Here is a 27483-nt window from a genome sequence, read left to right as displayed (position 1 = left end):
AATCCAAGCTGCCTTTTTAAGTCATAATAACATGGAGTCTTATTATTGAACATTTTGGGGTTTATGTATTTAATTCCAAATTAAAATTTACTTTGATTATAAAATAATCTTATTTGTTAACCAAAAAGAGAGTAGGACAAATTTAATAATCAAATTACCTGTTTCTTCAATGGCAAAATGTAAGTCTAAAATATTTCATTGAGCACTTCTGAAATCTAAAATTTATTTGGTTGGATCTGAGTGATTCTAAAATGGCACCTCATTTAAAAATTCAGGCTTGGAGAACTTCAGTGAAGAAGAGGAAGAAAAAAAAGTAGAAGCCATTACATGGGGAGGAAAGATCTGAAATGCAGTTGACATATGCACTGCATACATCAATGGCCAGCAGAAGCTGCCTGCATAGGACCTGCACAAGATCAAGCAGACCAAAATTCCAGCGTGGGTACTGGAGGTGAGAACTGACAGCTGATGGCTCCCATGAAAACCACTGTGTTTTGGGATGTGGCCTCTAATAGGCTTCTCATACCCTAATGGATGGTCAGAAATAATCACACAAGCAATTAAACTCAGTGGATTATTAATAAGAATAATAAAAGAGAAGAGATTATTAATTATTTATTTTTAGAAAAATTGGGTTGGTGTGCTAAGTGGATAGATGTGATTAATTTATGCTGTATAAATATATGAATCTTTCAAAAAGTAAAAATAGTGTATAAGATATAATAAAGTAAATCACTAAGGAGGAGAAGAAAAATTCTCTTTGAGCCACCTTTAAAAACAATAGTAATGTTTTTCAGAAGAATATTTCCTGGCTAGTAAAACATGTACAATCATAGAATGGTGGACAGATACAGAGATATGATTAGCAGCAAGTTCTATGTATATGAATTTGTGAGCCAGTACAGTTAAAGGCTTACCCTACCAGGAAGGAAAGGACATTTAATGAACCAAAGCATGAATTCTGAGGCAGGCTATCCAAATTGTCATTAAAGTAAAATAATGTGTCCCTGTACAGGAAAAGTAACTTAGAAGGTAAAGGCACTTGCAGCCACATCTGAGGACCGTGAGTTGGATGCCTGAAACTCACCCGGTAGAAAGAGAGAACTGACTCCAACAAGTTGTCCACTGACTTCCATAATCGTGTCGTGATAAGTGTGGGCGCACACACACACACACACACACACAATGTTAAAATAAATTCCTTTATGTTCCTTACGAGATATTCATTTAATCCTTTCTACTCCTCAACTGCTCCAATGTAAGCTATATATTAAAGTGACTGTTGAGAGATGAATTGTAGTGGACATACAGAGAATGTAATAGAATAGTTTGCACAGAGAGGTGGTGCATATACCCACCCAGTATCACACAGTGTGTTAATTTGCATATTTTTGATGACTAAGGACACTGAACATTTCTCTAAGTGTTTCTGTGCCATTAGAGATTCCTCTGTTTATCTATATACACCATTTTTTTTAATTGGGTTATTTGGTTTGCTGGTGTTTAATTTCTTGAGGCAAGGCAAATAGAAATGACTCTGAGATTCCATCTTATACCCATCAGAATGACTAAGTTTAAAAGCTCAAGTGATGGTGCATGTTGGCAAGGTCAATACTCCTCCATTGCTGGTGGAAGCACAAAGTTATACAGACACTTGTGGGAACCAACTGTGGAGGTTTCTCAGAAATTTGGGAATATATCTCAAGACCCAGGTATTCCACTCCTGGGCATATAACTAAAAGATGCTCCACCATACCACAAGGACATTTGCTCAACTATGTTCATATCAGCTTATTTGTAATAGTCAGAAACTGGAAACAACCTAGATGTCCCTGAACTGAAGAATGGATAAAGAAATTGTGGCACATTTCCACAATGGAATACTACTCAACTATTTTTTTTCCCACTTTTTTAGAGCTTTATTGAGGCATAATTAACAAAAATTAATATAATTTAAAAGTGTACAATGTAATCTTTTTTTTAATTTTTCATCAATTACAATTTATTCATTCTGTATCCCCCCATAAGCCCCTCCCACCTCCCCTCCCAATCCCACCCTCCCTCCTCCCTCCTCCCTCTGCTTGCATGCCATTCCCCGAGTCCACTGATAGGGGAGGTTCTCCTCTCCTTTCTGATCTTAGTCTATCAGTTCACATCAAAAGGGGCTGCATTGTCCTCTACTATGGCCTGGTAAGGCTGCTCCCCCCCAGGGGAAGGTGATCAAAGAGCAGGCCAATCAGATTATGTCAGAGGCAGTCCCTCTTCACATTACTATGTAACCCAATTGGACTCTGAACTGCCCTGGGCCACATCTGTGCAGGGGTTCTGGGTTATCTCCATGAATAGTCCTTGGTTGGAGTATGAGTCTCTGGGAAGTTCCCTGTGTTCAAATTTTCTTGTTCTGTTGCTCTCCTTGTGGAGACCCTGTCCTCTCCAGCTCTTACTATTTCCCAGTTCTTATCTAAAATTCCATTCACTCTGCCCAACAGTTGCCCATCAGGCTCAGCATCTGCTTTGATAGTCTGAAGGGCAGAGGCTTTCAGAGGACCTCTGTGGTAGGTTCATAGGTTGTTTCCTGTTTTCTTCTTCTTCTGATGTCCATCCTCTTTACCTTTCCGGATGGGGATTGGACATTTTTGTTAGGGTCCTCTCTCTTGCTTAATTTCTTTAGATGCACAGGTTTTAGTGGGTTTGTCCTATGTTGTATGTCTATATGAGTGAGTATATACCATGTGTGTCTTTTTGCTTCTGGGACAACTCACTCAGGATGATCCTTTCCAGGTCCCACCATTTACCTGCAAATTTCATGATTTCCTTATTTTTCATTGCTGAGTAATATTCCATTGTGTAGATGTACCACAATTTCTGCATCCATTCTTCAGTTGAGGGGCATCTGGGTTGTTTCCAGCTTCTGGCTATTACAAATAAAGCTGCTACAAACATGGTTGAGCAAATGTCCTTTTTGTGTACTTGAGCCTCTTTTGGATATATGCCCAGTAGTGGTATGGCTGGATCTTGAGGAAGCGCTATTCCTAGTTGTCTGAGAAAACGCCAGATTGATTTCCAGAGTGGTTGTACAAGTTTACATTCCCACCAGCAGTGCAGAAGGGTTCCCCTTTCTCCACAACCTCTCCAGCATGTGTTGTCACTTGAGTTTTTGATCTTGGCCATTCTCATGGGTGTAAGGTGAAATCTCAGGGTTGTTTTGATTTGCATTTCCCTAATGGCTAGTGAAGTTGAGCATTTCTTTAAGTGCTTCTCTGCCATTCGGTATTCCTCTACAGAGAATTCTCTGTTTAGCTCTGTTCCCCATTTTTTAAGTGGGTTACTTGGTTTGCTGCTTTTCAGCTTCTTTAGTTCTTTATATATACTGGATATGAGTCCTCTGTCAAATAAAGGGTTGGTGAAGATTCTTTCCCAATCTGTAGGCGGTCGCTTTGTTTTGATGACGGTGTCCTTTGCTTTACAGAAGCTTTTCAGTTTCATGAGGTCCCATTTATTGATTGTTGCTCTTAGAGCCTGTGCTGTTGGTGTTCTGTTCAGGAAGTTTTCCCCTGTACCAATGAGTTCTAGGGTATTTCCCACTTTTTTTTTCAAGCCGACTTAATGTGTCTGGTTTTATGTTGAGGTCTTTGATCCACTTGGACTTCAGTTTTGTGCAGGGTGATAAGTATGGATTTATTTTCATTTTTCTACATGTAAACATCCAGTTAGACCAGCACCATTTGTTGAAGATGCTATCTTTTTTCCATTGTATGGTTTTGGTGTCTTTGTCAAAGATCAGGTGTCCATAAATGTGTGGGTTTATTTCTGGGTCCTCTGTTCAGTTCCATTGATCCACCATTCTGTTTCTATGCCAGTACCATGCAGTTTTTAAAATTGTTGCTCTATAGTACAACTTAAGATCAGGGATGGAGATACCTCCGGAAGATCTTTTATGGTAGAGGATTGTTTTAGCAATTCTGGGTTTCTTGTTATTCCAGATGAAGTTGAGAATTTTTCTTTCCAGGTCTGTAAAGAATTGTGTTGGTAATTTGATGGGCATTGCATTGAATCTGTAGATTGCTTTTGGTAAGATGGCCATTTTTACTATGTTAATCTTGCCAAGCCATGAGCATGGGAGATCTTTCCATCTTCTCATATCTTCTTCTAATTCTTTCTTCAGAGATTTGAAATTTTTTTCATACAAGTCTTTGACTTCCTTGGTTAGGGTTACTCCAAGGTACCTTATGTCATTTGTGGCTATTGTGAAGGGTGTTGTTTCCCTAATTACTTTCTCAGCCCTTTTGTCTAAAAAAACAATGAAAATTTCAGTTAAAGCGATGAAAGTAGAAAATATCATCCCGAGTGAGCTAAGGCTGACCCAGAAAGACATGCATGCTATGTTCTCATTGATAAGTGAATATTAGCTATAAAGTACAAGATAACCATGCCATAATCCACAGACCCAAAGAAACCAAGGAGGACTTGAATCTCACTCAGATGAAAAAATAAAATAGATATCTGAAGTAGATGGAGGGAGGGAATTGGACAAGAGCCTAGCATAACTGACTTTATCCAGCAGCCAAATAGGCTGAGCCCTGGATTTCTGTGGAAGAGTGGGAGGAAGGATAGAGGGAGCCAGGCAGAGGTCAAGCATAACACAAGAAAACATACAGAGTCGACTAACTTGGGCCCATGGGAGCTCATAGCGATTGAACCACCAACCAAAGAACATGCATGGGCTCGGCCTAGATCCTTTACATGTATGTAGTAGATGTGGGTCCTCTAAAACTGGGAGTAGGGCCTGTCTCTGACTCCCTTTCTGCCTGTGGATTCCTTTCTTCCAGCTGGGCTGCCTTGTCAGGGCCCTAGTGGGAGAGGATGTACTTGGACCTGCTGTGACTTGAGATGACCTGGTACCCCTTGGAGACCTCCCCTTCTCTGAGAGGAAGAAGGAGAAGGTGAACGGGGTGTCTGTGATGGTGGGACTGGGAGAAGAGGAGGGAAAGGAATGGGATAAGACTGTAAGGGGATTTAATAAACAAAATTGTTTTTGTATACAAAATTTGTTTTTGCATACAAAAACAAAATTCCAGGGTATTTATATTTAAAGGGTACATAGAACCCTAAAAATTGCAGGTGTCGCCACGTGATGCCTCAGTGTGGGTTGCCATTGTGTAAATGTTTAAATCAAGGTAAACCAATCTCCGACTTTAGTCAGGCCTCATGGTGGAAACATTTTAAATCGTTTCTCCCTTATTTATTGTCAACCAGCCTACCAGAACTTCCTGCTTCTGTCTGATTGTAACTTAGTTGCTCACCTCTCCGTCTCTCTCCACAGAGTCTGTAAACAGAGCTGGATTCATCAACCTTCTGTAGATTCTATTGTGAGTGAGATGGCCCAGTATGCCTTTTGCTGCGCTTGGCTTTTGAAATACCATTCTTTATGTTCATATGAAACGCCTCTCAGAGGCAGAACTTAAATCCATACACAGTGCTAATTCAAAAACATGCTAAATGGACAAGTCTTCAATTACAGCACTCAATACAGAGCACCAGAAGGCAGAATGCTTTGTGTTTCTGACTTTCAAACAGCGTCCACTCTTCTCATCTTTTTTCCTCCTACGACAATTTTTTTCCCACTTTTATTATTTAAAGTAAAGTCTAGTTTGGAGCTTTCTCTCATCTGTTCAAGGAACTCTTTTTTGATGTGAAAATTTCTCTCATCACATCAAGACTTACTTTAAAAACAACACCCATAAATAAGTACGATACACTAGATGAGGATTTTTTTCTCCAACTAATGGATGTACTAGGAGAAAAATGTGGTTTAACAGCAATTTACTTTTGCTTCCCAACTTTTCATCCTGATGAACAAGGCTTTCTTAGCATTTGGGAGATTAATGTCTCTTTGTGGGTTTCTCTCTGTGAAAGAGAAAAACGCTAAAGCTTATGCCTAGCACAATATAGGATTATTTGCCAGAAGTAATTAATCTAGATAAGACCGAAGTAAATTTAAGTAACTGTTTCCCTCTCCCAAATTCTTTATGTGACGAAATTGTAGATTCTGCTGTTTCAAGGGGATAACAAAAATTGGAGGCTGATTCTCAGAAAGATTTAATGATTGCTGAAAATTGCGCTAGTTTGCAAACGAAGCTTGGTAGAGTTGGGGATAATTAAATCTGTGGTTGAGGGCATAACATAACCACTTCAGGGAATGAGTTTACAATTCATCTCACTAAAAAGCAGTCAGCAAAACTCAGGGGCAGTAGAGTTCTGTTTGTAGCACTGACATGCAGCACTGATATTGTCCAGATTACTGTGTGTGTATGAAATACGTACAGATAGGCCGCACATGCTATACATAGATGCAGGTATTGAGTTTTCAGATCTACATTTCTTAAAATGCCGTTGAAGAGACGGATTAAGGAAAAAAACCACTTAGCTAAAAAAATGATATTAGGAAAGTGGGAACACTGAAAATATAAGACTACCCTGAAGATAGACTAACCAAGAATGTCTGTGTGGAAAGCTAATAAGCACACCATCTTTTTTTGCCAGCCATGCAAAAGGTGGTAAGTACTGTAGGAAACACCGGGAGCAGAGTCACTGTTTTTCTCTAATTTTCCTGATAACAAAGGAGAAAAAACAATAACAATGATACTCAGTGCTCTCATAATGTCCCTCTTAGAGAAAGTGCCTTTCCCCAGAGCACAACTGCTTCGTGTAAATCAGGGGCCCTGCTGAAAACAGAATATACAAATTTGATGTATTTTCTTTTTCTCATGTATAAACTAGCCGTTTGGTCTCTAATGTGAACCCATGCAGGGCAATGTTGAAATAGACATTAGCAACAGTCCAGTCTTACTAATCACTTTATGCATGAGACTTATCTTCTAATGAGGAAAGCTGTGAAAAACAAAATACACTTCTTTCTAATGAGCAAGCATCTTTGGCTTTCTAGTGAAAATTGGAAGCGATTGTACAGAAATAATTGTTTAATGTTAAAGATTGTCCAAAATTTTTGCTTCACTTATTTTCTCTTGTTATTTATTTGTAACAAGATTTTTTTTTTTTTTTTGTAAAACATACTCGCTTCTATTAAACATGATTTGTTTTCTATTTTGTTATAGTGAATTACGACCATCTTATTCAAAGTCAGGTCAACTCATCTCCGTGTCAAATTATGATACATTTGAACAGGCTAAGTTGGGTGAGCATTTGTTACCACTATTTGTTCTAAGTGAGTTGCTTTTACTAAAGTAGGACTGCTCTGTTGATGGCTTGGCTTCATGTGTGTCTAAAAATACTAATTATTGTTATATTTTCAAACGTTTTAGTCTGGCCACTCTACAGTCTGCTCTCTCAGTATAATTGCAATTAAATGAATTAAAAGACTTAAATTTCATATATAAACATAAAAATCTCCTGGTAACATTTCACGCGTGCAACTCCTAGTCATACACAGAAGACACTACCTTGTAGCACGACTCCTGCCCTCTGTATTAAAACCTCTCTGCCATGTCTTCTGTGATATTCTCTCAATCTTAGGTTGGTGGTATTGAAGCTATATCATTTCTGAACAGATACAACAGAGTTGGCTGTTCTCTGGATTTTAACCAGCTATGGATTTTTATGATAATCTCTGTCTACTGTATTTTTTTTTCAAGTTCTGGAGACAACTAAGGGCAATGACTATAGTCTATATTCTTTGGGGTGTCTCTTGAAATCCCCTGACAAACCACAACTCAGAGAGGTCTCCCATTCATGGGACCAGAATTTTGATAATAAAATCTATAGCTTCATGGGAAGCATTGTCACCCAACTGACATAATGTCATTTGAATTCTTATATACAAATACACATAACTCTTATATTTCTACTTATATGTTTTTAAATAAACATATGACAATATGCTTCTATCTGGCTTCTTCAATCTTCCTTGCTATTCCATAACCTCCCTGTCTCCCTCCTTCTGCCTCAGTGTTTACCTCATTCCCCATATAAAGTACCTCCCCCAAAGCCATTTTTCAATTTCTGCTTTCATATCACCTGTGTTCTACCATCTGTCTCTGCATGGTTCCTCCCCATCCTCACCATCATGGATCCCATTTGTTTTCTTGGCTTCTGCAATTATCCTAGGCTATACATTCACATCTAAAGTACAGAAGCAAAATTTAACAAATGAGAGAGCACATGAGGCATGTGCTTTCTTTGTCATAGCACAATGGTTGCCTAAACAAGGCCCACACAATGACAACCCCTGTTGATAGCCAATAGAGATGAGGGGAATCTCACAAGGACCCACCCCTGGATGAGGTGCTACAGGCAATTAATAGCTGTTGAAAGAGGGAGAATCAGTCTTCTACAGGGATAAATTCTCTGATAGTTTATTCAGTCCCAACTGGCCATCCCTAAACATACACACATACATATAAGAAACTAAATAAACTTATCAGGATGTGTTTGTGTACATACACATATACACACAGACACACAGACACACACACACACACACACACACACATATATATATATACAAACGAAGATGTCATGAGGTTGAGAGGGAGTAGAGGAAGCATGAGAAGAGTAAGAGTGTGGGATGAAGTATGCAAATAAATAGACTAGACATATATGAAATTCTCAAAACTTAAAAAATATTATGGACAGTTACAGCAACGTTCAGCAAGAAGAACAATGCTAGAAGTGAAATTCTTGGTTTCAAACTACAATAAAGATCCATATAATAAAAGAAAAATTCTGTGCGAAAAAAAAAATCAACAAAACCCCTTAGAAAAGAGACATATAGGTCAATGAAATAGAATAGAAGACCAACATGTAAACCCCACATAACTTCAGAACATGTTTGTGACACCTTGAAGTAAAAATAACATCCTCCCAAAATGCTACTTGACATACTAAGCACATATATATCAAAGGAAGAAATTAAATCCTAATTACACCCTACACAAAAAATAACTGGGTGGACCAAACACAATAAAATAAAACCTGAAACTTTCAAAGCTTAGAGGAAAAAGCAGAATACAACATACCAGCAAAGGCAAGGCCTTCTTATATTTTTAAACTTTATTTATTTTATTTGCATGTAGACTGTAATAGAATATTGACTCCTCTGTGACTTGTTCTCAGTTGCCATGAGTCTCTGCATTCAACACTATTCACTGGAAAGTGTAGCTTTTCCGATTAAAGTTGGGAGTAGTTTATGCCTCTGGGCATAAACATAAATATTTAAAGGGCAGCTTAATGGGATGCCAATTTGCTAAACAACAGTATTCAGTTCTCCACTAGGGCCTAGGAGCTCCACAGCCATGAATTTTAGACCAGATATACAATACCATTTATGAAAATTTTAATGATCTTATTATTTTACTACTCTAATTTAGTTGATTGTCTGAACAAATCACATTTAGAAATCATGTACAGACTGGCATAAATTTAGATGCACAGGTTCTGCAAGAACATGGTTAAATTTTTGCCTTTATTTTTTATTTATTTAAATTAATTTATATTTTATTTACTTTACAACCTGATTATAACCCCAATTCCTCCCCTTCCAGTACCACCCTCTCTCCTTTCCCCTTTCCCCTCACCTATTCCTCAGAAAAGGGGAGCTCCCTTTCCCATCCACCCCAGCTCATCAACGTCCATCAGGACTGAGCATGTGCTCTTCCACTGTGGCCTGACAAGGCAGTCACACTACAGGGAAGTGATCAAAAGGCTGGCAAGTGAGTCTGTGTTCAATGCTGTCCCCACCTCCCTTACTAGAGGACCCACATGAAGACTAAGCTGTTCATCTGATATGTATTTGTAGGCGAATAGGTCCAGTTTATGCATGGTTTTTGGTTGATGCTTCAGTCTCAGTAAGCCCCTCCTGGCCCTGATGAGTTGGCTCTTGGTCTTTTTGTGGAGCTCCTGTCTGATCCAGAGCTTTTTCTCTTTACTCCCACCTTTCCACAAGACTGCCTAGGTAGTAAAAATTTATACAATGAACATTTATTTGTTGGGGAGAAAATATAATTATTCAGGGATTGGAAAATTTGTTTTTATTTTTATTTACGTTTATAATTTTCTGAGCCAATCAAGACACACTGATGTAAGCTTCATGTTTCCTATGACCCTATTGTCAAATATACCACCATTATGCCTTCACTCATGCTTTAGAATCAATGCAACCCATAATGAGCACCCTCAGCGATGTAAATATCATGCTGCAAAAACACATCTAGGAAAACAATTCTTCATGAAACACCCATTTTATCTAATGTGCTTCTGTAGAAACTGAAATTGGATGTCAGTCTGATGCCCGTAAACAGATTATTTTAGAATCTGAAGGCCTATGCCAGAGAAGCTATTAGTTCACAGCTCTGCAGAAATCACTCTGCGCTGTGAATAGTGGGCTGCTGATAAATTGGACTGGTTATTGTATTTTAGTGTTTAAGAAAACTATTGAATCAACTCTGCTGGTCAGATTGAATGTGTATTTATTCAAATACACAGTGGAGGAGTCACCTTGGCCATCAGTCAGGAACAGAAATCTGAATTCTTTCGCATGATCATCCATCATCAGACATTCATTAGATGCCAAGTCAACATGCCCCGCAGTTGTGACACACACCAGGACTCCGCAACCGCTTACCATTGCCCTTATAGAACTTTCAGTCTGCTTTAAATGGGTCTTTCATGCCAGGAAATTGCATAATCAATCATCAGCCAATAATTATGTGTGTCATTTCTAATGGGGGCTTGAGAGTATTTGTCTTAAGATTACAACAAACATTAAAGCAATAACCGATGTTTAAACTCTGATGAAGTGACATAATAAGTCATTATAGGATTTCATCTATTTTAACATTTTTTCAATATATCATTGAATAAGATATAAACCACCAGCTACCTTGTTAACATGGATGCATGTATTGAAGTGCTACAATAAATGTCTTAAAGTTGTTAGATTCATTAAGTCTTTAATATTCATCAGGGCATCTGTCTCTGAAAGGGTATGTCTGTTTTCATACTTTGTAGAATTCATACTCAATGAATTCTTAATATTCTGAACGGTTTTTATGAATTTGTATAACATTAGTAATAATATTAATCAATCAATAGACTGTGTAGAAACAAATATAAATTTACAGAAATTTGATAATTTTCTTTAGGACAGCAACAACTTTTCTGTTATAACTCAACATAAATTATTAGTGATTTCAAATTCATAAATGCCAAATTGTTTAAACTATTTGACAAAATATGTCTTTTGTTTTATTGACAATTTCATTGTGTAGTCCTGACTGTCTTGAAACTCTTTGGTCTAAAACTCATGGAGATCCAGCAGCTTCTACCTCCTAAATACTGAAGATAAGGCATGAGCGACCACACCTGGCCCATTATATTAGGCATTTAGGAGGTTAGAATGGTAAACTTGGCTCTGGGATTTTGCAGCTAAACTGGTGTCTAATTTTCACAAGACCATTTTTTTTACACAATACGCAAAGGAAATTTTTGTTTTTACTTTTGATGAAGCAACAAGATTACACAGTTTTAAAATGATCATTAACCCTTGCTAGGCCACAAATAAGGACATTACAGCCAGTCCTGAAGATACCTGATAGGCTAGGATCAGATGGAAGGAGAGGAGGACCTCCCCTATCAGTGGACTTGGAAGAGGACAGGAAGGAGATGAGAGAGGGAGGGTAGGATTGAGAGGGAAAGGGGAAGGGGGCTATGGCTGGGATACAACTAAATGAGCTGTGATTAAAAATAAATTAATTAAAATAAATTAAAAAATCATCGTAAACTGAGACACAAGGCCATGGATCAGGCACATAGAAATAAAGAATCAAGTGATTTAATCTTCACCATCCTTTTGGAAAATTCCTGCTTTTTATTATTTATTATAGTTTATTCACTTTATACCCCAGCTATAGCCCCCTCCCTCATCTTCTCCTGTCCCAGTCTCCCTCCCTCTTCCCCTATTATGACTCTCCACAGTCCACTGAGAGGGGAGGTCCTCCTCACCTACTATCTGACCCTTGCCTATTAGGTCTCATCAGGAATTTCTGGTCCTCTTTCTCTGTAGCCTAGTAAGGCCACCTTGTCAAGGGAAGGTGTTCAAAGAGCAGGCAATCAAGTTCATGCCAGTGACTGCCTCTGTTCCCCTTACTACAGAATCTACATGGAAACTGAGCTCATGGGCTACATCTGAGCAGAGGTCTAGGTCCTCTCCATCCATGGTCCTTCCTTGATTCATCATCTCTGCAGGTCCCCCTGGGCCAGTTTTCTTGGCTCTATTGGTCTCCTTGTGGAGTTCCTGTCCTCTCCAGGTCTTTCTATCTCCCCTTCTTCCATAAGATTCCCTTAACTCTACTCAAAGTTTGGCTATGAGTCTCAGCATCCGCTTCAATATGCTCAACCATACAGCAAGGACATTTACTCAACTATGTTCATAGCAGCTTTATTCATAATAGCCATAATCTGGAAACAACCTAGATGTCCCTCAACTAAGGAATGGGTAAAAAAATTAAGGTACATTTACACAATGGAATACTATTCAACAATTAAAAACAAGAAAATCATGACATTTGCAAGCAAATGGCTAGAACTAGAAAAGATCATTCTGTGTGAGGTATCCCAGAAGCAGAAAGTCACACATGGTATAGACTCACTTATAAGTGGATACTAGACATATAATATAGGATAAACATACTAAAATCTATAGTCATGAAGAAGCCAAACAACAAGGAAGACCCTAGGAAAGATGCTTAATGCTTATTTCAGAAGGGCAAACAGGACAGACATTTGAAGTAGTAGAAGACAGGGAACAGGACAGGAGCCTACCACAGAGGGCCTCTGAAAAACCTGTGGTTTTAAATGAATGTATAGACTATCATACACTGGACATATAGAACTGCTTTGTACTGATCTTTCTAAATGGATGAAAATATAAATTGAATGACTGAGGGCTTGTCCAAACAAATAAGAAATTGGCTAACTATGATATTTATTCAGTTCTAGTTTTGCCCTGTACATAAAAGCTCTGGTTTAGCTCATCTGCAGAAAAGCTCTAGAATCCACAATACTTGGATGGGCTGAATAAAAGCTCAAGAGGTTTTAATTTGTGTTTTCTAATTGCTAAGAATATTGAATACTTTTTTTGAGATTTTTTTTTTTTTTTTTAGCCCTGTCATCTCTTCTTTTGACATAGACATTTCTGCATCTGTTAATATGACTATGTGCTTTTTGGCTAAGTTCACTTACAGGATTTTTTATAGTTATTGACTTAGGCATATTGAATCATCACTGAATCTTTGGATAAAGCCAACTTGATCATGGTGGGTGATTTTATTGATATAGGCCAGTATTCAGTTTACAAGTATTTTATTCAGGATTATTTTATTTTCTTGTATGTTCAGTCAATTTCATCTTCTTCATCTTCCTTTTCCATTTCCTTTTCCTCCCACTTCTTTTTTCTCCTTCCTCCTCTTGCTCCTCCTCCTTTTTGTTTTTATCTGGTTTAAATACTATACTAATTCTGGCTTCATAGAAGAAACATGGAAATGCTCCTTCTGTTTCTATTTTTTTTAAATTAAAAAATTATTTTTTTATCAGTTCTAAACTGTCTCTGAATGTCTAATAGAATTCTGATTATAATCTCCTTTGGTATGGGCTAATTTCAGTCACTTTTACTAGTTTCAATCTCCTCTTTTGTTATAGATCTATGTGGGTTGGTTTCTTCTTTAGTGGTTTAGATGAATATAGAGCTATGTCCATTTATTTTAGATTTTTCTAACTTAATGGATTGTGTGCCTTTAACTTATTCTCTTACAACACTATGCGCTTCCTTAATGTCTGTTTACTAATGCTGAACATTTAGGCCTCCTTTTTCTTATTTTGGTTGGCTAGGTCAGCTTATCAGTTTTGTATATGATTTCAATGAACCAGCATTTAGACTCATTTGTTTTCTTTATTTATATTTTATTAACCATAGCTTTGTTTTTTATTAATATGCAGTATCTTTGTTTGGTTCTGTGTTTTCCAAATATTTAATTGAAACTTTAAGCTATTTATTTGAGATATTTTATTTTTTAAACATAGACATTTAGAGTTATATGGTTCTTTTCTGACTGTTTTTAATGTGTCCCAGAGACTTTGTTGTGTTGTGTTTTCACCATCATTTAATTACATAAAGTTTTTTTCTTTCTTGATATCTTCCTTGATGCATTCATCATTCAGTACTATCTAATTTACAAGGGTTTGTGTAACTATGAGAGATTCATTTGTTGTTAATCTTAAGCTGTAAAGTATTGTGACTAAGTAGGATACAAGGTGTTATTCTAGTTTTTCTTAATTTGTTATTATTTTTTTTATGTCACATTATGTGGTCTGTTTTAGAATAGTTTGTACGCCCTTCTTGGTGTTTCAATGGAATAGTCTATAAATTTCTACTAAGTCAAATAATAATAATTCTACTATTTAAAGTAATATTTGATATATTATTTCCGATGATTCTCTGTTTAGTTTTTGTTCAAATGACCTGTATATCAGATAAAATGGGATATTGAAACAACCTACTATTACTGAATTGGAGTTAATCTGTGTGTTTGACTTTTTTTATTTTTTTATTTTTTTTCAATGCAGTTTATTCAGGAACCTTGAACAATCATCGGCCCCTGGGGAAAGCCAGCCCACAGCTTAAATAGCCTCTGGGTAGCCAACCCCAGCGTGCCACGTGGGCAATGCAGATAGGTCCACATACATGGAAGCAAGCCAGATCCTCAGCCTTAGCCAAATGTGGAGTTGTTTGTGACAGAGAGCACTCACCATCGCGAAGGTGGAAGGCGGAAACCAGCTCCATCTTTAAGGCGCGGCATTATGCAGCTCTCTACAGTTCCCCCTTTTTGTTTTAGACACATCAGGCAGGAGTAGAGGTCTGATCTCTGATATTAGAAATAAATTGGGACTTTGTACTGATGTTCATTTAGGTGTCATCCACCCAAAGAGCATCAGACCCGACCAATACCTTTTTCTCAGAGGCGGGACCTGGGGCATCAACCTGCATGCAATCAGACTTGCTCTTCTCTGGGTAGAAAGCAGCTGACCCTGAGTGCAGTGCTTAGCCTCGCATCCTGAGCATAACATTTTAGCTTTTTATGGTAGCCAACCATGCTTGGGGAGACTGTCCTGCTTCAATGGCTGTAAAGGCCTGAATGATCATAGCTGCATTACGCTGTTGTGAGACTCTAATCTTGCATATACACCACAGGCAAACCAAGGAGACCAACACCAGAAGGCCTGCTAACGCTCCCATGCCCGCCCATTCCTTCAGATGATTCATGGCTGCAGCAATCCATGATGATAATCCTGTGGCTAGTCCTGCGTCCACTCTGGTAGAATTTACTGTGATAATGGCCACTCTCAGCTGCTCCATCGTAGTATCGAATTCTCCAGTCCAATTACCTAAAATATAGCTAGACAATTGTTTAGACAGATTTGCAGCACAGGAAAAATTCTCATGTTGTATGCTAGTGACACAAAGTCCAGCATACTTTCATTGACAGCCCGGTTGAGCCATTTGCCATAGGGTATCAATTTGCTCCTGCACAAGGTCAATCCTCTGATTGAACACCATCAAGCCTCCTTTTAGTTGAGCATTAATTCCTTTTTGTACATCTAAGGCATGAGCTACATTGGCTAAAAGATTATTCAGGGTCTGAGCAGTCTGCACAGTATGACTCATGGCTAATGCCGCGGTAGTAGCTCCAACAACCGCCAATGAGATGGCAGTAACAGTGGCAGCTGTAGTTCCAAGATCCCTTTTCTGTCTGAAGAGAGTCATAGCGTGAGGGGCATCAACGGGCAGAGGCACCCAGTGAGGCATGCGAGTAACCAGGGCATACCTAAATTCACTAGCATTCCAGCATTGGGCAAAAAAGCAAGTATCATCCCCAAAATTACTTGGCTCTATCTGGCTAATAATGAATAAAAATGGGGGATATAAATAAACAGGTGTGGGCTTATAGGAAATATTATGAGAAGCCTTAACCCCCTCGTTGGAACATCTTGCATTAGTTCTAGAACTAGCAGTGGTGGTGTCTGAGGTCTGAGTAGGTTCAGGAGACCATTGCCCCCAGGGGCGAGACACGCTCCATGTAAATTGACTAACTCCATGTTTTCCTCCACTTTTGAAAGTCATTTAAGGTTCTTAAATTATTTTCCCTTTTTTTACAATTTTTCCTCAATTACACTTTATTCATTCTGCATCCCCCTATAAGCCCCTCCCTCCTCCCCTCCCAATTCCACCCTCCCTCCTCCCTCTGCATGCATGCCACTCCCCAAGTCCACTGATAGGGGAGGTTCTCCTCTCCTTTCTGATCTTAGTCCATCAGTTCACATCAAAAGTGGCTGCATTGTCCTCTACTATGGCCTGGTAAGGCTGCTCCCTCCCAGGGGGAGGTGTTCAAAGAGCAGGCCAATCAGATTATGTCAGAGAAGGTCCCTCTTCCCATTACTGTGTAACCCAATTGGACTCTGAACTGTCCTGGGCTACATCTGTGCAGGGGTTCTGGGTTATCTCCAAGAATAGACCTTGGTTGGAGTATGAGTCTCTGGGAAGTTCCCTGTGTTCAAATTTTCTTGTTCTGTTGCTCTCCTTGTGGAGACCCTGTCCTCTCCAGCTCTTAGTATTTCCCAGTTCTTACATAAAATTCCATTCACTCTGCCTGCCAGTTGGCCATCAGGCTCAGCATCTGCTTTGATAGTCTGAAGGGCAGAGGGTTTCAGAGGCCCTCTGTGGTAGGCTTTTCTTGAAACGGGATGGTTCAGGGTTTGAATATATATGATTTTAATGTACTCTTTGTTAACTGTTCCCTTGATTAGAATGAAACCCTTTTTCATCTCTTCTCATCGTGTTAGTTTTGAAGTCTGTTTTGACAGACATTAGCATAGTGACACTTGCTTTCTATACTGTTTTTTTTTCCCTGTCTTTTCACTTTATATGATTCCTGCTTTAGGCTGAGTTTCTGTGAAAAACAGAAAGATGGATTCTGTTGGCTTTTATCTTTTATTAAGATAAAAGATTTTTTATTTTTTATCTTTTATTTTCTCTTTTATCTTTTGATTGAGGAATTGAGGCCATTAATATGTAAAATTATTTTTGTAATGTATATCTTGATTGTTGTCATTTAGTTGTGTTTTTTAATGCTTTTGTTCCTAGTCCTATTTTGTGTTTCAATCTTGCTTGCTTCATTTTTTTCTAGTCCTTTGGTTATGTTTATTCTTCTCTTCGATCTGATGTATTACTTCCAGTATTCTCTGTAGAGTGAGGTTGACAGACATTTTAGCTTCTTCATATCCTGGATTGTTCTTCTTTCTCCTTAAACTATTCAACTTTTATCTGTCCAGACAGGACACAGTATAGGTTACCACCCACAGTCTTTTAGGCTTTGAAATGCTTTGCTGCACATTTATTTTCTGTTCCATTGAGAAATCAGTTATTATTCTGCTAAGTTTCCTAACATGAGTGACTTCTTGATTTTCTCTCTCTGTCTTTTAAATATTACAAATTGGATTTACTTAATTGGTTGGGTGATCCAACAATTGCTCTTTACCAATTGGAGACCCTCAGTCCATAAGGCTGGATGCCTCAGCACACCAGGTGTGTTACAGAACTGCATAATTCCTGGAGAGGTGCTGGCTTTCAGTACATGCTGCAAAGCTGAAGATGTTTTGATGGAAAGAAAATGCCAACAAAGTAGCTGCATTCACCAACTACTGAGTCTGGCAGGCTAACAGCATTGCTTTTCTTTGGGAGCATTTTTATATCTAGTATTTCTCAGGCAATCTCTGCTCACTTTGGGAGAGGGTCTTTCTCTCCCTTTCAGTTAATCTTTCCTGGGAATGCTCGTACAGATTTGGACAGAGGTATGTGTCTCACATAATTCAAGATTCAATCAGGTTTACAATCAGGATTAACTCTCGAACTTGCTGGTGAAGTAAATATTTGAAAGACATTGAATTCAACACCTGGATAAAATAAAAACTATCAAATTTATTTTTGAACATTTTCTAGTTTTGAAATAGCCATATGTTAAAATTATCTCTGTAGCTATTTCTTTCTTTGGGTTTGTATGTATGTTTGGTGTGGGTGTATTTGTATGTATTATGTGTGTGCATGCATGCATGTAAATGTGAGTGCACAGATACCATGATGGACACTTTAGGTCATTGGAAACCTTGGGTATCAGTCCTTGACTTATATGATTTTAAATCCATCTAAGCTTTCAAGGAACATGGATCACTGGCTCATTTACTATTTTATTTTATTTCCTATCATCTATCTATCTATCTATCTATCTATCTATCTATCTATCTATCTATCTATCAACTATAATCTCCCTATGTTGTTCACCTTCCAAATACTCTTTACTTTGTATATTTAGTGAATTAACTCTAATAAGCTGTGGGGGGTCTCTTATTTTATTATTACTTTATTTATTACGTTTCATCATCACTTACCTCCTCCTAAATTTAGGTTTTACATGCTTAAGTCCTGTCTAATTAAAAATCTGTGATTCTTGGGATATGTCTTTCTTTAATTTGTAAAATATTCTTCTATAATCTAGTCCCTAAAACATCTGAGCCCAGGGGGTCCTGGAGTGACTGATGTACCAGTGAAGGACGATGCATGGAGAGGACCTAGACCTCCTGCTCAGATGTGGCTGATTGGTAGCTCAGTCTCCATGTGGATCTCTGAGTGAATGGATCAGGTTTGCCTCTGTCATGAACTCCGTTGACTGCTGTTTGCTCACTTGCCCCTGATGATGCAGCCTTGTCAGGCCATGGAGGAAGATGATCCAAGCAGTCCTGATGGGATTTAACTAGCTTTGAGTAGTGGACTTAACAAGCATTGGCAATAGTGGAGAATGCCTCTTTTCAGTGGACTAGGGGAAGGGAATAAGGGGAAGAGAGAGGGAGGGTGGGACTGGGGGAGTTGAGAGAGGGAGCTTCATTTGGGATATATAATGAATCAATTATGAAAAAAAATATAGAAATTAAAAAATAAAAGTTAAAGTACAATAAAAAATAAGATCTGGTCTATGCCATTGATCTCTAACGCTTCTTCATTTATAGCTATAATTAAAGGATTGTGTCCTCCCATGGTGTTCCACATTTCCATAGTATTTCCTTTATAGTCTTTGCTTGTGTGGTGCGATTCCTCTCCATCATATTCTAGTACTGATCATCTGTCTTCTACTAGACGTTTTCTTTTTGCAAGGCTTTCCACTGAGTTTTCTAACTGGGTTGTTATATTTTTCAATTGCACCTTCATTTCAGCGTGAGTTGTTTTTGAAATATTTGTGTCTCTTTACTTAATTCAAGTTTTGAATTCTGGACTGTCTTCATTATTTCATTCAGTCTTACCTCGTGTTTCCTTGGGCATCATTCAGCTGTTTATTGCTGTTCTCGACAAGTTCACTAAACTGTTTCATCATTAGATTCTTTGAATTTTTTGATGAAATTTACTAGTTTTTTTTCTTTACTTTCTGTCTTCTGTGGCTCATCTAGATAATTCTCATTGAAGAACATTTCTATATGACTTGGATTTGGGTTGACATACACTGTCTTGATCTGTCATATTGTTTTTGTTTCTTTGAGGAGACTTGGACATTTGGGTTTCTTTCATTGGTTCTGTACCTAATCTAATCTTATCTCATATGAGATTATATACAGTCTCTCTTGAGTGGAAGTTTGGTTCTAGTTTAGTTTTTGTCTAACCTTGGTTCATTTCACATCAGGCATGAGGTGTTAATAGGTCAAGCCATCAAAAACCAACTGATGATTTTAGGCGTTGGAAAAAAAGAGTGGTTTTAATTCAGTGGTAAGAAAGAAATTAAGTGAATGGAACAAATGTCTAAATATGCTTAAGCTGAAAATGTGAGGTGAGTGTGAATGTGAAGAGTTTAAGTTAGCTTGGGTATAGTTGGCCTGAGTATAACTCCAGTTTGAAATAAAGAGCCATCTTGACTGGGAGCTGAATTCAGGTACCAGGAAATGTGCACCTGGCAGAAAACAAAGTTAACTCTCCTAGCAACAGCCTCTAGGAAATTCACAGAATAAATACTTCATAGAAAAATAGAGACAATCTCCCTGGCAATAATCAATGAGAATGGGTTGAGAATAGGGTGGGAAAATTCTCTCCAGTGTTTCAGATATAGTTTTAAAGAATAGCCATTGTGATCATATGTCTTAGGCAATTGTGCCTCAGAGAGGCATATGTCTTAGGTAATTGTAATTCAGAGAAGGTCACCTCACCCCTCTAATTTTTACCTAATCCTGTAAAATCAAGGCATATGCCCCCCTGTTTGCTGTCACACAACCCCCTGATCACAGACTTTCCCTTTAAAAACTCTGCTCACTCAGGGCTTGAGGTCCCACTTCTCTACTGCTGCTCCAGTGAGACTTGGGTCCTGAGTTTGATCGCTCTTGTAATAGAGCTCTCTTGCTATTGCATCAAGTCATCTCCTGATGGTTTCTGAGGATCCCATGAACTTGGCATTACAAATGGTCTGGGATATTGGGCATTCAGCAGGATAGGTCTACAAAGGTGTAGAAAGACAAGTCCTAAAGGTAGGGGATGGAATAAACAGTGCTCCAATAATGTTACCAGGATGAATCCATGTTCAGACATATGTACTGGGCGAGGTCCAGTTTTCACCTGGGCAGAGGATGTGGGGCTTAGGAAAATCCTAGAGGTTGTCTGTGGCAAGAGCACGTAGAGATCAATGAACTGAACAAATTAGACTGGCCACAGGATTTGTGAGTGGGCCCAGGCTGAGAGTTCAGAATTGCTTAAGTTTACAGCCTAAAACCAAGCTCAGGTCAACACTAGATCATCTAGAATACTTTCTTTAAATACAAATTATGGTTTTCTTTTAAAAAATATCATTTATAGTCACAGACAAACCTCATGTAGACAGACAATAGACATCCCAGCCCTAATGGACAAATCTACATCAAACATCCTGCACAGGGACATACCCAAAGAGGGACTGGGAAGAAAGTCAGAGCCAGAGTGCAAGGAAATCTGAGGTGAGTCTTCTAGAAATGGCTGGCAGAAAAACCAACTTCTGACTCTAAGTACAATTGACAAGCAGAATGAAACCTTGAGCACATGCCTTGAATTCAGGAAAACGTTGACTCAGGAGAGACTTTTTGCCAAGTTGCAATCTCACAATTTTCTTTTTTTTTTTTTTGTCATTTTACTTTGTTATTTATTATTTAAGTGTAAAATAACGTTTCACAACAGGTATATTTTCGGTAGTGTGCATCACAAATTAAATAATACAATGAATTCAAATGCCTATCATATAATAAACACCCAATAAGTATTTGCTTCTATTAATATTTAACTGAGATATACGTGAAAACTCCAGTTTTCAGCTATAAAGAGATAAGAAATAAATAAATAAATAACATCTTTGATGTATAATAATTTTTGACTAAAATAATTATTAATATAATCAAATTCTTTTACTGATACAAAACTAATTATCTCAGGCTTTATTCAAAAGAATAATTCAGTAAATCCTGAAGGCATTATTTTGACAGGCAGTATTACATTTCAACATGTTATTATCAATAGCATTTGTCATTAATGAACTTATACTGTGATTTTAAGGTCTGCTGATGAAGCTCTGCTGTAGAGTACTTGCTTGGAATGCACAAAGCTCTGTCTTCAGCATGTGAGGATAAGAAATTCAACAAACAAACAAATACCTAATTATAATAAAAATATTTCGATGTAGAGATAGGTAAATAGATAAGATGATTGACATATGCATCCAAATGGCTATACACATCGAAATATTTTTATTATAATTAGGTATTTGTATGTTTGTTGAATTTCTTATCCTCACAATTTTCTTTTAAAAACAGTGCTCCACTTGTCATATTTAACCCATTTGATAGAATCATAATTATTTCTTGCCTTTTAAAAATTAACATTTTTCCCACTGAAGACTCCTCTCTCTCTGTACTTCCAGTTTTAAATCAAATCACTTCGCAGTCAATATTTGTTATGGTATAGTGACATTTCTACCTAGGTCGCTTGTGTACTTAGTATAGGAATAACACTTTATTAGTTTCCTCACCTCAACTTAATGGCATCATATCATCCACAAGATATATGAGTTATGTGAAGCTAAACAGACACAGGATAAAAACCCCAGTTAAGTTTTCACTCAAGGACCGCTACAATCACTTGTTTCAATTAGACCATTCTTAGTACAAATGACTATCCTTGTTCTAAACATTCCCTGATATTTCATGGCTAGTTGAGAGCTGGGTTTTGATAAGATAAAGAAGCCATCTGCTGCTCATGTCAGAGGGAGTCCACTTTAGATGGATGTGTCTTTCCACATAATTACTACTTTGAGGGTAACTAGAGAGCATAAAACTGTCTTGGGTTTTTTTCTATCACTTCTACTTGCTCTTCTTTAAAAATAGACTCAGCAATTTCCTGCTCGATTTCCTTGGTAGGACCTATTATTAATTACCTTTTTGACATTGCACTGAAAGTCACCTCATCTAGTCACAGGTTCAATCATTAAACCTGCGATTAACTGACACAATTTTATCACCAAGGGGTGTAATGTTTGGAACCGAAGAACTTTTATCTGGAAAGGTGTTAAGCAGCAAGTGTCACTCTGCAGTGTTCATGCTACTAAATTTAGAAGGCGTGAGTCTGAGAACTGGAACAATGGTTATCCCTTTAACAATATCCCTTAAATATCCCTTTAAGGTTTTGGTTTTAAATATCCTATGAATTTTGAGCTTTTCTTGATTTGGTTTGTTGGCACTATTTTGCTCAAGTAATTAAAGTCACAGTTGCACAAATGCTTAAACAAAGGTATAAAAGTCAATTATAAAAGCTGACTAAAATTTAGCAGCTCACCTTCACCTTGTTCTTTATTCTGTCAAGGGGATAATTGAGTAACGCATTTCACAGCAGATTCTTGTAGAATTTTTGTTTTGCTTGTATGTAGTTTTTAAAGGCAGAGTGCTCTAAATTCCAAATGTCAAGGGGATAATTGAGTAACGCATTTCACAGCAGATTCTTGTAGAATTTTTGTTTTGCTTGTATGTAGTTTTTAAAGGCAGAGTGCTCTAAATTCCAAATGAACAACAACGAATCGAATGCTAAATAACACACACTCATATCACATGTCAAAAGAAGCCATTTCAGCTTGATACCTATTAGCAATTTATATTATAATGCTTCTTATGTTCCCTTGCATATATTACTTATTGAGTTTATGAGAACCAAGTTTCTCAATTTCTTTCCTTAAAATTCATGTGTGATAAACTGTTAAAGTTATTCAGACTGAAAATAAATTGTAATGCATTTCCATTGCCCTTCTGTGATAGATTCACTAGAACCAGATGCCTCAAGGGCAAACATTTCTTTATTTATTTATTTATTTATTTATTCATTTATTTATTTATTTATTTATTTATTTATTTATTCATTTATTTATTTATTTATTGAAGGCCTTCATTCTCTTCTTGTGCTATTAGTGGAAAGCTACATATTTTTATGTTCCCCACAATGCAGACCTGAACTTTGAGACAGCCCTATTAATATTCTGCTCTTACTGTGTGTGAATGCTACCCCTCCTCCCGAGGGTCCAGGCCGTGGGTGAGGGCAGGGGTTTCAGGTGGAGGTGTGAGCAGCGCAGAGTCACCACACAGACCCCAGGAGTCGGGTGGGGGCAAATCGAGGGTAAAGGGCTGCAGACGTTTATATTCCGGAGGAGAAAGCAGGTCATGTGGCTTTGGGCAACCAATCAGTGTCCTCCACACCATCCAAGCCAGCCAATGGCAGACTCTCCAATGTCAGGTCATGTACATTCCACCCGACCACTTCCGAGCTCTGAAAGTTTATTTTATGTAATATTTATGTAATATTTCTAATAATTTGTTCCCCTGCGTTGGATCAGTTACTGGCGAAGAACAACTTATTTTTTTTCTTTTTTTAATTTTAATACTCAGAGCAAAACGTCTTCCCAGCTTTCTGAAAATACTAGAAACCATAGCTTTTCCTGGGGAACATTTTTTTATTTTTTTTTATTTTTTTATAAGTTACATTTTATTAACTCTGTATCCCAGCCGTGTCCCAATCCCTCATTCCCTCCCAGTCCCTCCCTCCCTCCCTCATCTCCACCGTGCCCCTTTCCAAGTCCACTGATAGGGGGGACCTTCTCCCCATTCATCTGATCCTGTTTTATCAGGTATCTTATCTTCAGGACTGGCTGCAAAGCCCTCCTCTGTGGCCTAACAGGACTGCTCCTCCCTTCGGGGGTGGGGAGACCAAAGAGCCAGTCATTGAGTTCCTGTTAGAAATAGTCCCTGTTCCCCTCACTTTGGGAAACCAATTGGTTACTGAGCTACCACAGGCTATATCTGAGTGGAGGTTCTAGCTTATATCCATACCTGGTCCTTGGTTGAATGTCAGTCTCAGAAAAGACCCTGTGCCCAGATATATTTGGTCCTTGTGGAGCTCCTATCCTTTCCCCATCAGACTAACTCCCCTGCTTTCTTATGATTCCCTGTACTCTGCCAAAGGTTTGGTCATGAGTCTTTGCTTTGAAAACACTGCTAGTTAGAGTCTTTCAGATGCGCTCAGTAGACTCCTGTCATACGTTCAATGCACATCCCATCTGTCTTTCTAAATGAGGATTGATCATCTTACCCCATGTCCGCTCAATTGATTATCTTTTTTAGGTGTATAGATTTCATTATGTTTATCATATCTTATATGTCTATATAAGTGAGTATATCCCATGTTTGTCTTTCTCCTTCTGGGATATTTCACTCAGAATGATCTTTTCTAGATCCCACCATTTGCCTGCAAATTTCATGATTTCCTCCTTTTTGATTGCTGAGTAGTATTCCATTGTATAAAAATACCACAATTTCTGTATCCATTCCACCGTTGATGGACATCTGGGTTGTTTCCAGGTTCTGGCTATTACAAATAGAGCTGCTATAAACATGGTTGAGCAAGTGTCCTTTTTGTGTACTTGAACAAACTTTGGGTATATACCTAGCAGTGGTATAGCTGGGTCTGGAGGAAGCACTATTCCTAGTTGTCTTAGAAAGCGCCAGATAGCTTTCCAGAGTGGTTGTACCAGTTTACATTCCCACCAGCAGTGGAGGAGGGTTCCCCTTTCTCCACAACCTCTCCAGCATGTGTTATCGCTTGAGTTTTTCATCTTGGCCATTCTGATGGGTGTAAGGTGATATCTCAGGGTCGTTTTGATTTGCATTTCCCTGATGGCTAATGAGGATGAGCATTTCTTTAAGTGTTTTTCTGCCATTCGATATTCCTCTGTCGAGAATTCTCTGTTTAGCTCTGTTCCCCATTTTTTAATTGGATTACTTGGATTGCTGCTTTTCAGCTTCTTTAGTTCTTTGTATATACTGGATATTAGTCCTCTGTCAGATAAAGGGTTAGTGAAGATTCTTTCCCAATCTGTAGGCAGTCATTTTGTTTTGATGACGGTATCCTTTGCTTTACAGAAACTTTTCAGTTTCATGAGGTCCCATTTATTGATTGTTGCTCTTAGAGCCTGTGCTGTTGGTGTTCTGTTCAGGAAGTTGTCTCCTGTGCCAATGAGTTCTAGGCTGTTCCCCACTTTTTTTTCCAATTGATTTAGGGTATCTGGTTTTATGTTGAGGTCCTTGATCCACTTTGACTTTAGTTTTGTGCAGGGTGATAAATATGGATCTATTTTCATTTTTCTGCATGTAGACATCCAGTTGGTCCAGCACCATTTGTTGAAGATGCTGTCTTTTTTCCACTGAATGGAATTGGCTTCTTTGTCGAATATCGAGTATTCATAGGTGTGTGGATTTATTTCTGGGTCTTCTATGCGGTTCCATTGATCCTCCTTTCTGTTTCTATGCCAATACCATGCAGTTTTTATTACTGTCTGTGGCAACATTTTTATTATTATCTTTTTTTTCTTTCAAAGACAAACAGAAAAATATACCTTTGCTCATTTTTTTCTCTCATGTTACAGAATTTTTTTTTTCAAATATGTTTAGGTTCTTTATTTCCTGATGGTTCTCCACCATGTAAAATTTACAAGACATGGAACCCAGTAACGTGGCTCAGAGGTGAAGGTGCTTGTACACAGTCTGTGTATTCTCTGGAATATTCTTAGACTAAAAACAGTTATTTGCTTGAATGTCAACTTTATTTGTGTATCCTCTTCTTTTTTCTGATACCTCTGCCAACAGTCTCATTGTTTTCACTGTGACATCGACATTTTGTTACTTATCTAATCTAGCTTATTGAATTCAGCATTTTCCTTTTTTCAAAGCTCATGTAGGAATTCTGTTATCTAAAATATTGTTGGCACATTTTATTTGCTTTCATTTCACCACTACTTTTTATGTGTTAGAAGCTGATATCTTCTTTGTATGCCATCTTCTTCACTTATTGTCTTAGTATTGGAATTTGGGAGAGAGATGACAAAAAGATTAAAGAGGTTTCATAGAACAAGACCAATAACAAGCTGGAAGGCCCCACAACAACTTTAAAACTTTAATATTTAATTTCCAAAATCTGCATTCATTTCGGAATAATGGTTTAGAAGTCAACATATAAACTGAGTTGGCTTTATTATGCTATGAAAGATTTTTTTGTTTTGTTTTTAAGTGTCAGTTAAAAATATAAGAAGCATGCTGGGCATGACAGCAACTCAGTGATCTTAGTGCCTGGGAGGCTTAGGGACAATGGTTGAAAGTTGGAGGCCAACCTGAGTTACATAGAAAGTTCGAAAATATTCTTATTTACAAACAAAAATCGTTTCTAAAAACAAAAAGAAAACAAACAAAACCGCACACAGGGAAACAAAAAAGAAACTAACAAAAATATTTAACAGCTCAAGAAAAATTGCTATCACACTGTATTAAATTGTTTGAGGAGATTATTAATTATTTAACACCACAAATAGTTGAAATACATTGTACTTGGATAAATAGATTTAAGATATAAAACGGTTGTGTTGAATGTGGTTGCTTTCCATACAAATGAAGATATCTTCTAAAATGAAGAAGACATTCTAAAGTTGAGTGATGCAGCCAGGACTTCCAAGGAGGTCTTTAATGATTGAAATGGCTTTTTGTGTCTGTTATCCATTTATAAGTGAGTGTACACCATGTGTGTCTTTCTGGTTCTGGGTTACCTCACTCAGGATGATCTTTTCTAGTTCCATCCACTTGCCTGAAAATTTCACCATTTCCTTGTTTTTAATAGCTGAGTGTTATTCCATTGTGTAAATGTTCCACAATTTTTGTATCCATTCTTTGGTTGAGGGACATCTAGGTTGTTTCCAGATACTGGCTATTATGAATAAAGCTGCTATGAACATAGTTGAGCAAATGTTCTTTGTATAGTGGACCATCTTTCAGTTATAT

Source organism: Meriones unguiculatus, chromosome 6 (genome assembly GCF_030254825.1).
Source record: "Meriones unguiculatus strain TT.TT164.6M chromosome 6, Bangor_MerUng_6.1, whole genome shotgun sequence".
NCBI lineage: Eukaryota > Metazoa > Chordata > Mammalia > Rodentia > Muridae > Meriones > Meriones unguiculatus.
This window is presented reverse-complemented; position numbering follows the sequence as displayed.